We start from the raw sequence: 10,814 nt of genomic DNA on the forward strand, positions 1-10,814 counted from the left end.
TATGAAATAGTAGTTGCTAAAAGAAAACTAGGATTAAAGGAACAATTCATTCTGTCTTTTCATTATCAACATTGGTAACCTTGAAATATGCTCACATTAGAATTCTCATTTTGAATGCTCACATCAAGATATACTGTAATCCAATTAATGAGGACTTCTTGGGGAAATTAAACAGATAGCAATCACAGAATTTGTCAGAAGTGATAGATTTTGACATTTTAAATGAAGGGAAAATTATAGGCAAAGTGTAAAGTGTGGTGTGTTCATAAAAAATAGCAAATATTTGTTTATTAGTAATATATTTTATAAATATAATAGCATCAAAGGGGGCATTCATAAATTACTCAGAAGTATGAAAATAAGTTTAAAATTAATAAATATATTGGTTAGTAACCTGTTTTAGATTATATTATTTCAATATATATCATTTATTTGTAAACACAGTATGTTCAAGTCTGTGAGTAACTAGAGAATAAAGGCTTTTTTCAGGAATATTTTATTCACTTCCATAAATACAATGCTGAACTGGATATGTATATTTTAACAAGTGCAATGCAATATCTTTTACTGATATTGGTTTTATTTCCTTTACCAAGAGAGAGAGTGATGAAAGGATGTGCTGCAGGCAATGGCGATGTCAAGAGAAGACAGACAATCACCACCCAGAAAACAAGTGGACATTTTCTTGTTGACTTTTGTCTCTTCTGTCAGAAAAATTCCACTGAGGTTTCAGACTTTCAAAATATTCAACACAATATTTTCAAAATGGCTAACAGTGACACAGAACACAGTTTAAAGTATGAAATTTTTCAAGTTTCTGATTTCTATATCTCACCATTAACTTCATTCACTCAAAATACAAAGATGATTGCCTGACTTGAATATTCTTCTGAATTGTCATTTTGCTTTAAAAATCAAACATGTCCATCCAATTAAAACATAAATTAAAATCGGAAAAAAATAAAGTTATTTGACCAAGAAACACCAATGTGTGATAAGCATAGCAGATGAAACTGAGGTAGGGAACACTATATTTACATACTCTCCAAATACCTCCACACAAATATTTATTAATTACAAAGAAAAAAATGGGAAATTTATGGTGGAGAATCCTATCAGGTATCATCTTACTCAAAAGATCAATGTTATCATCTGTAATTTGACTAATAAACATCACGTGCTACCCAGCAGGAGACCATCCATGAAGAGCATGTTACTAATGTGATATCTCAAATGCATACATCCCAAATCTGCCCATGAGGAAGAATGGGCAAACCTATTTTTGTGGGCTCCAAAATCACTGCAGACAGTGATTGCAGCCATGAAATTAAAAGACGCTTACTCCTTGGAAGGAAAGTTATGACCAACTTAGATAGCATATTAAAAAGCAGAGACATTATTTTGCCAACAAAGGTCCATCTAGTCAAGGCTATGGTTTTTCCAATAGTCACGTATGGATGTGAGAGTTGGACTGTGAAGAAAGCTGAGCGCCAAAGAATTGATGCTTTTGAACTGTGGTGTTGGAGAACACGCTTGAGATTCCCTTGGACTGCAAAGAGATCCAACCAGTCCATTCTGAAGGAGATCAGCCCTGGGATTTCTTTGGAAGGAATGATGCTAAAGCTGAAACTCCAGTACTTTGGCCACCTCATGCGAAGAGTTGACTCATTGGAAAAGACCCTGATGCTGAGAGGGATTGGGGGCAGGAGGAGAAGGGGATGACAGAGGATGAGATGGCTGGATGGCATAACCAACTCAAATGACATGGGTTTGAGTGAACTCCAGGAGTTGGTGATGGACAGGGAGGCCTGGCGTGCTGCAATTCATGGGGTCGCAAAGAGTTGGACACAACTGAACGACTGAACTGAACTGAAGCTAAGGCGCATTCTACAAAATGACTGCCCTGTTTCCTTGATCTTCTTCAGGAAAGTTAAGGGAATCAAACTCAAGCAACGACTTAGTAGCTGCTCCATGTCAAGGTGGGGAGAAAGCTATGGCAAGTGGGTACAACTTATGATCCCAAATGAGGTCCTTTAGTTACAAAGACCATGTCTGGGGCATTTGGAAAAGTGGTATGGGATATCTTGGGGAAGGGTATGTAGGGATTCTTGCTACTTTTCTGTAAGTTAAATAAAAAAAATTTTTTTTAAGAAAAAATAGTCAAACATATACCATTCATTTAGTCCTCTGACAGCATATGTCAAAGGTCTTGTTTCAAGATAAAATACACTAATTTTCTCTGTTGTATGAAATATTTTAGATTTTTAAATTTATCTGATGATTACTTAGTTGATGTCATAAAGTGAAAAAAATTTTTTAAAAACTGGTTGAAAAAAATGAAAAAAAAAACTGGTTGATTGTCTAATAAAGGTCTTTGCTACATTGGTTTCTGTAAAAATAATCAACTCTATTTAAGATATATTTTGATATTTCTTATTTTTTATATTTTCTTGTTAAATGTTTCTTTCTATGATTATTTTGGAAACAAATATTTGCCAGTTAATCTCTAATGTAGAAAAAGTTTTTTACATGATAAATAGGAGAAAATTTTTTATTAATTTTTAATCAATCAGATGAATGAAAACAAATACAACTTAATATTAGGGCACAGAATTATAATTTGCTTAACTTGTAGCCTATCCTTAGAATACTTAAATGTAACCTTGAAAATAAATGTCAAAGACTTGTGCAAAAGTCAATTAATTTTAACATCAACTTTTCTTTCTTTTTTTTTTTTTTTGGCAGCACTGCATGGCATATGGGATCTTAGTTCTCCAATCAGGGATAGCCTCCATGTCCCCTACATTGGAAGCATGAAGTCTTAACCACTGTACCACCAGGTGAGTCCCTAGCACCTACTTTTTAAAATTTTAAAGCACTTACCACTCTAAAGTAACAACTATATATCACTTATCCTCTGCATTTATTTTCTGATAATTAGTGAGAGCTTTGTCTTTCCTACCAAATCATGAACTCTTGATCTTCAAATGGGTTCTAATGGGAAATTTTTGATTCAAGGAGGTATAGTTAGCAGGAGAAAAGTCATTTCTGGGCTAATTTTTATTTAAAATCATTCAAAATTAATGTATTATATCTAAAGGATCTGAATAACATTGTTAACTAGAATAAAATATTTTAATTTAGTATTTTGAATCACCAAAGGAGTACAGATTGAGAAAATATATGAGTGTTTTACAACTAAGATGTTTTTGGTTTAAAAAATGAGTTTGCTAGATTAAAAGGATAAAGTATAAAAATAGCGGTATCTAATTATGGATCAACATGTAAAGGCAAGTTATGGGTGACTGAATTCCTTGACTTAAATAATTTGGGGGCAGTGGAAATTTAGTATAATTTTACTTTAGCTAAATTTGTTTTGCAATATTAGTTTCAGAAAAATAGGTGGTAATAATTCAAGCATGATATATTTGATTCCAAGTCATGAATATACAAAAGTTTCATAAGGTTTGATAAACTTGAATTGAGCAGGGGAATTTTAAAAAAGGAAAATGTTGCATGAACAGCCAAAATTGTTAAAGGTTTTAGTAAAAAGAAAATCCAAGAATGGTGGTGTCATTATACTATGGAAGAACAAGTAGGATCTTTGCTGACTAGAAAGTATGGAAATGACATATTTCTGGATGAAAGGAAATTAAATAACCACTATCTGCTTAACAAGTGACAAGCATTTAATGAATATCTTCTTAAAATTATAACACTGTGTTGGTTCTATGGAGGACAAACTATATAAAATGTGCTCATTTTAGAGTTAGGATAAGCAGGAAAATTAAAATAGATTTAATTGTTCAGTGAAGACTTATTGAGAGCCTATTTTATGTCACACTATTGGTAAGGATCTGAACATTACTGAATATGTTCATTTCCATAAAGTGCATCAAGTTCAGTAAAGGATATAAATAAAGTAAGAATAAGTAAATAAAAGAAGCACAAGGACTATTATATTAGACAAGGTAAGATGGGCTCTAAAGGACAACATCAGGGCAGAAGTAGGGTACCAAAGTTATTTCACAATTGCTATCAGGAAGAAGCTAATTCAGTCATTCAAAATGTTTGCCTATTATCTATCAGACATTGCATTAGAATAATATTTAACTTTCTAGTTGTCTCAGCCTTTATAGAGAGTTTTCACTCTGCTAGTTGCTCCATATTCTTATCAACATTTGGTGCTGTTAGTGTTTTGGAATTTGGTTACTCCAATAGGTATATAGTGGTATCACCTTATAGTTTTAATTTGCAATCTCTAATGACTCATGTGATGCTGAACATGTTTATGTATGCTTATTTGACATCTGTGTATCTTCAGTGAGTTGTTGAGCCACAACTTTTCACCTCTGCTGTTATGCCAAAAAATTAGCTATAGCTTGGGTTCCAATAAGACTTTACCTACAAACACTGAAATTTGAATTTCATAAAATTTCTATGTTTCACTAAGTATGATCCTTCTTTTAATTTTTTTCACCATAATTTAAAAAGAAAAATGTAAAGACAATTCTCAGCTTTCAAATGGAACAAAAGGAGAACTGATCTCTGAGTCTTAGTGTGCTGAATTCTGGCCTTAATCATTTATCTAGACAACAGCTGGAGGCAGGAAAAAAAAAGATTTAAAAGACAGTAGAAAATATGGTTACTCCAAGTGGTTGAAGTAGGTGGAAAAGTAAGAATATTTAAGAATTATAACCAGCTATAACTCTTATTATTCTAGTTTTAAAATAGTTTTTACTACGCTATATCATGATAGGTCCATTGCATACTTGATCGAGAAGTATTAATAGAATAAGCAGCATCTGTAATAGGTTTGGAAATATACAAGAATAAGCTGGAAAGAGAAAGCAAGGAAAAATACAAACAGTCTTTGGAAAATTTAAAGAATCAGTTCAGTTCAGTTCAGTCGCTCAGTTGTGTCCGCCTCTTTGAGACCCCATGAATCGCAGCACGTCAGGCCTCCCTGTCCATCACCAACTCCCGGAGTTCAGTCAGACTCAGGTCCATCGAGTCAGTGATGCCATCCAGCCATCTCATCCTCTGTCGTCCCCTTCTCCTCCTGCCCCCAATCCCTCCCAGCATCAGAGTCTTTTCCAATGAGTCAACTCTTCACATGAAGTGGCCAAAGTAATCAAGTGTTAATTTAGATGGTATTATTTGTAAGATCCTAGGATATATTATTGAAAAAATAAGTGGAGAGGAAGAATGTACATAAGAAATACAATAGGAAGTCTCAATATTTCATGATTTATGGGATTGTAAAGGATGGTGGAATTTTGTTATGCAGTAATAGAGGAAAACACTGTAGATAAAGACAATTCCATGAATAACCATGAGAGACTATTAATGTGAGTGTATGTATGTTAATGTGAATTAATCTTGTTCTTCTGTTACATTACATTTTACAGTCACAGCCCACATTTATAATTAAGGATATGGGCTCCCTGAATGGTTGAGCATTAATTATGTTTATATTCAGTACCATGACCAGGTGTAATTCAGTAAATTATTGAGACTTAAGTAAATTCAATTATTTTAATATGTTTTTGTGAAGACCCTATTATAAGACTGGTATGTTTCTCATTATTAAGTTACAGATAGAAGTTAAGTACACAGTCTTGATTTCAGAAAGTTTACAAACTATTTTCAGAAGTCAGAAGACCTTAAAGTACAATGTGACTGATACTAAATCAAGAACATGGATAAAATGCAACACGGTCAATGAAGAAGGAAAGAACAGTTCTGCTCTAAACTGGGCAGAGGAAGGAGGTAGAAAAGTGAACCTGTTGGGCTAATGATGATACAATGTCTGGAAGTGATTTAATATTAAAAGTAAATATGGACTTCCCTGGGCGTCTAGTGGTTAAGAATCTGCCTGCCAATGAAGCAGACACAGGTTTGAGCCTTGGTCCAGGAAGATTCCACATGGCCTGGAGCAACTGAGCCCATGTGCCACAGCTACTGAGGCCTGCACACTCTAGAGCCTTCATGCTTCAAATACTGAAGTGCGGGGAGCGAGCTCCGCCCCTGGCAAAGGTCATGAGGAAGGAGGCTTGGCATACGCAAAGGCGGGATCAAGCCTCAGGAGTCTCCCTGGAAATTCTCGAGCAATCTACCCCCCAAACCAGAGTCTGCCTACTTTCTGCTTTGTGCTTTCACCTACACCTCTGACTTTACGGGGGGCTGTCCCCCACTACCTCTCTGAAAAAAGAGTTAGCTTACAGCTCCAGTTAATAATTCCTGGGTTGTGACAGTGTTTCAACCTACAAACTCCCTTGGAAGTCCTCTAGCCTGCCTGAATAGGTTTTTCCGGCCACATGTGATTGCTCAGAGCCTCCAAACTGTGAGAGGCATGAGATGTTCTAAACTGTCTAAATACAGATTCCTTTGAGCAGTCAAAAGATTGATTAGAAATTGTATTGGTGAAGGGATTTTCACTTGTTGGGCCAATATTTGCTGCTAAGTCTCCATATCCCTTACCTGCTGTGTCCCTGGCAGTGTATTGATTAATATAATTGGTGTAAGTAGTAGCTTTAATGTTTGTAACCTGGGACCCTTGAGTTAATTTTCTTGTTATAGCCCACCACACCTTTGCTCTGTAGGATGCAACTTTATCTAATGCTTTTTGGAGGCTGGCGCCTGACTTTAGAATAATCACCTTTAGAGAAAAAGGCCTCCGGGCCAGAAGATGATGCAAATCACCTAAACTTTTGCATATGATAAGTTTGCAGGAAGAAAGCCAGGCTTACTGCATGACTCTACCCCTTCCCCCATTATCCTCTATGCATAACTTAAGGTATAAAAACTACTTTGGAAAATAAAGTGTGGGCCTTGTTCACCGAAACTTGGTCTCACCATGTCGTTCTTTCTCTTACATTCTGGCTGAATTATTCAGCCTCTTTTCTCCACTGAATTTCCTCACTGAGCTATCCTCATTCTATTACTCTTTATATCCTTAATTAACGTTTAATTAAGGAATTGTTTCCTGATCCTCGCTGACGCCATCCCCGCTTCAAATTCCCTGGATCCACCAGGGCTGGACCCCGGCACTGAAGTTCACGCATCCTAGAGCTCTTGGTCTGCAACAAGAGAAGCCACCACAGTGAGAAGACCATGCACACAACTGGAGAAAGCCCCCATGCAACAATGAAGACCCAGTACAGCCAGAAATAGATAAATAAGCAAGCCACTAGATTTCCCAAAGCATTTTGTCTCAGCTCTACTCTGTAATTATGTTCATTACCTAGAGTGGAAAGTCATTTTACGTGTAGGTCAATTAAATGGCATTAAAACTTTAATTTGATACCTCTACTTGCAGGATATGAGATGAATTTCTCCTGATTCTTTAACCCTTAAGTTATCATTTTACTGAAGAAAAATTATTGCCTTTGTGGCAATTCTCTTTCTGTTCACTACATGGGAGAAAAATGTGATGTTCCACATAATTATGCCAACACATACTTCAAAGCTTACACTATATTTCAGTTCTATAGCTTATATAATTGCTTCCAATTTTAAACTGCTTAAGGCCAATTAAATGAATGATTATTACAATTTTATTATTTCAATTAACCTTTAGTAAACTTTCAAATATCTAAATTTTTCTTTATAATGCCTGATGATAGTAGGCCAATGTGAGCTAATTCTAACAAGTTTTGGGGAGAGTTTAAAAAATGTATTTGTGAAATAATGTGTGTGTATGTATATATATATATATATATATACATACACACACACACACACACACACACACACATACACACACACCTACTTCAATGATAACTAGGATTAAAGTGCTATCATATTGTATTTCATAGATGTTTGTTTTGTCTTTTTTACAAAAATATATATCTTTTCTTGCTATGGTAATGTAAGTAGGCAATTCAAACCTAAATGAAAATATGCATTTGCCGTTAAAAATGAAATCCCTCCAAATTCTACTGCAGTGTGAAGTAGGTGGATGAGCTGCAAGCTATTTAAACTTTTAAGGTTCTTTCCAATTACTCCATCTCTCTCTCTCTCTCTCTCTCTCTCTCTCTCTCTCTCTGTGTGTGTGTGTGTAGAGGGTGGATAATATTTCCTTAGTGTGCGGTTAAGACTGAAACTGTATATATCAAAATCATAATCATTTTCTTCTTTAAAAAAATTAAGCCCTGATATTTGGCTTCTGTCCTGTGAATTTGTTGATAGAACTAATGCTATACCTTCCGCAGACTTCATAATACCTTCTTCCTTCTAACTCAATCCAGCTTATATAAACATCTACATTAAGTGTATATATATATATATATATATATATATATATATATATATATACACACACACATATATATATAATACAATGAGTATATTTATACATATATATAATATCTTACAAATCACACGATTTAAATTAAAATGGTTTTTAATGTTCTAAATATTTTCAACAGAGAAGGGGTTAAAATATATATCCCCATATACACACACACACACACACACACACACACACATATATATATGTATACACATACACATACATCAGAGAAGACGATGGCACCCCACTCCAGTACTCTTGCCTGGAAAATCCCATGGATGGAGGAGCTTGGTAGGCTGCAGTCCATGGGGTTGCAAAGAGTCGGATAGGACTGAGCGACTTCACTTTCACTTTTCACTTTCACGCACTGGAGAAGGAAATGGCAACCCACTCCAGTGTTCTTGCCTGGAGAATCCCAGGGACGGGGAAGCCTGGGAGGCTGCCGTCTATGGGGTCGCAAAGAGTTGGACATGACTGAAGCGACTTAGCAGCAGCAGCAGCATACACATACATCCCTAAATTGAATATTTGAATTTTGACATGTTATATTTGCTTTTTCTCATTTATCCCAAAACACCATCCTATAAAAACAAATTATGACCATTTCAATTCTTATTAAAAATGCATTTTTATACTTTTTTCTTGTGAAAAATGTTTCTATTGATTAGATACACTTCCCACTAAACAATGGTCAAAAATATAATCTTATACTTTGGTTTTTCTCATAATTCATGTTTATAGTCTAAGGTTTAGTGCACAGCTTTCAAAGTAATCATAAAGATGTAGTTAGAAATTTGGAAAAATCTCAGACATAAGTGATCTGTTAACTACTAGAATCTGAGTATTGGAAATGTGAAAATTAAAAACACTTTTGAACAGAACTGTTGAATAATAAACTCTGAAAACATATAAACTGTATAAGCAGTAAATAAATTAGAATGTAAAAATATGCAAGATTGAAAACTGTAGCAGTTATATAGTGGCATCACAATAGAAACATCAAAATATATGTGCCTGAAAGTACAAGATAGCAGAGTAAATCCAGAGCTTAAGAGTTACTTCTGAGAAAAATTAGGGTGAACAAACCATCTTAAAAGTTAGCCAAACCAAAAGTTAGCCCCCCCCCCCAAAAAAAAGGATAAAAAGCAGCAGAAAAAATAGACTCATCAAATGCAGATAGTTAGCAAATATTTACTAGAATAATGGAGGCTTTGTGCTTTAGGGACGTAGCTCCAGATTCTGTAGTTTATAGAAACATAGGGCTTCCCTAGTAGCTCAGTTGGTAAAGAATCCGCCAGCAATGCAGGAAACCCCAGTTTGATTTCTGGGTGGGGAAGAGAAGGGAAAGGCTACCCAATATAGTATTCTGGCCTAGAAAATTCCATGGACTGCATAGTCCATGGGGTCGCAAAGAGTCGGACATGACTGAGCTACTTTCACTTTCAAAGGAGGTTCACTGAACAGACTGTATCTTGAAAACTTAGTAACATTATCTCAGAATTATGGAGAATGAGGAATAGCATAACACAGAGGAGAGGAACTGATCTAAAAGAAGACCTACTCTAATTATCTCTTGTCCCAATACAGATTAGAGGATAAATATTCTGTGTTTGCCAGCATGATAAAACAGAAGGATCATAAAAGCTCCACGTTAAATAGATTATTCAAAGACAGCATTTAACTAAAGTGCCAAACATAAATAGATGTAAGATACGTAGATAGGTAGGTAAAGGAATGCTGCAGTACACCCTACAAGGTTCAGGACAGCCCCATCTCAATAAAGATTTATCTGGTCCAGTATATTAACAGTGCTGAGACTGAGAAATCAATCCATAATTCCATTTAATGTTTTTAGTTGTTAGGTTACAATACACATCCTTATTAGTTTGCTGCATAACAACGAATCATAGTTTAGAGTGTTCTTATATATATACACACACACACACACATATATATATATATATATATATATACACACACACACACATATATATAAAACCACTACTTCTGCTTTATTGACTATGCCAAAGCCTTTGACTGTGTGGATCACAATAAACTGTGGAAAATTCTGAAAGAGATGGGAATACCAGACCACCTGACCTGCCTCTTGAGAAACTTATATGCAGGTCAGAAAGCAACAGTTAGAACTGGACATGGAACAACAGACTGGTTACAAATAGGAAAAGGAGTATGTCAAGGCTGTATATTGTCACCCTGCTTATTTAACTTATATGCAGAGTACATCATAAGAAGCGCTAGTCTGGAAGCACAAGCTGGAATCAAGATTGCCGGGAGAAATACCAATAACCTCAGATATGCAGATGACACCAGCCTTATGGCAGAAAGTGAAGAGGAACTAAAAAGCCTCTTGATGAAAGTGGAGAGTGAAAATGTTGGCTTAAAGCTCAATATTTAGAAAGCTTAGATCATAGCATCTGGTCCCATCACTTCATGGGAAATAGATGGGGAAACAGTGGAAACAATGTCAGACTTGGGCTCCAAAATCACTGCAGATGGT

This window comes from Bos taurus, chromosome 12, assembly GCF_002263795.3.
Source record: "Bos taurus isolate L1 Dominette 01449 registration number 42190680 breed Hereford chromosome 12, ARS-UCD2.0, whole genome shotgun sequence".
In the NCBI taxonomy this organism is placed as follows: domain Eukaryota; kingdom Metazoa; phylum Chordata; class Mammalia; order Artiodactyla; family Bovidae; genus Bos; species Bos taurus.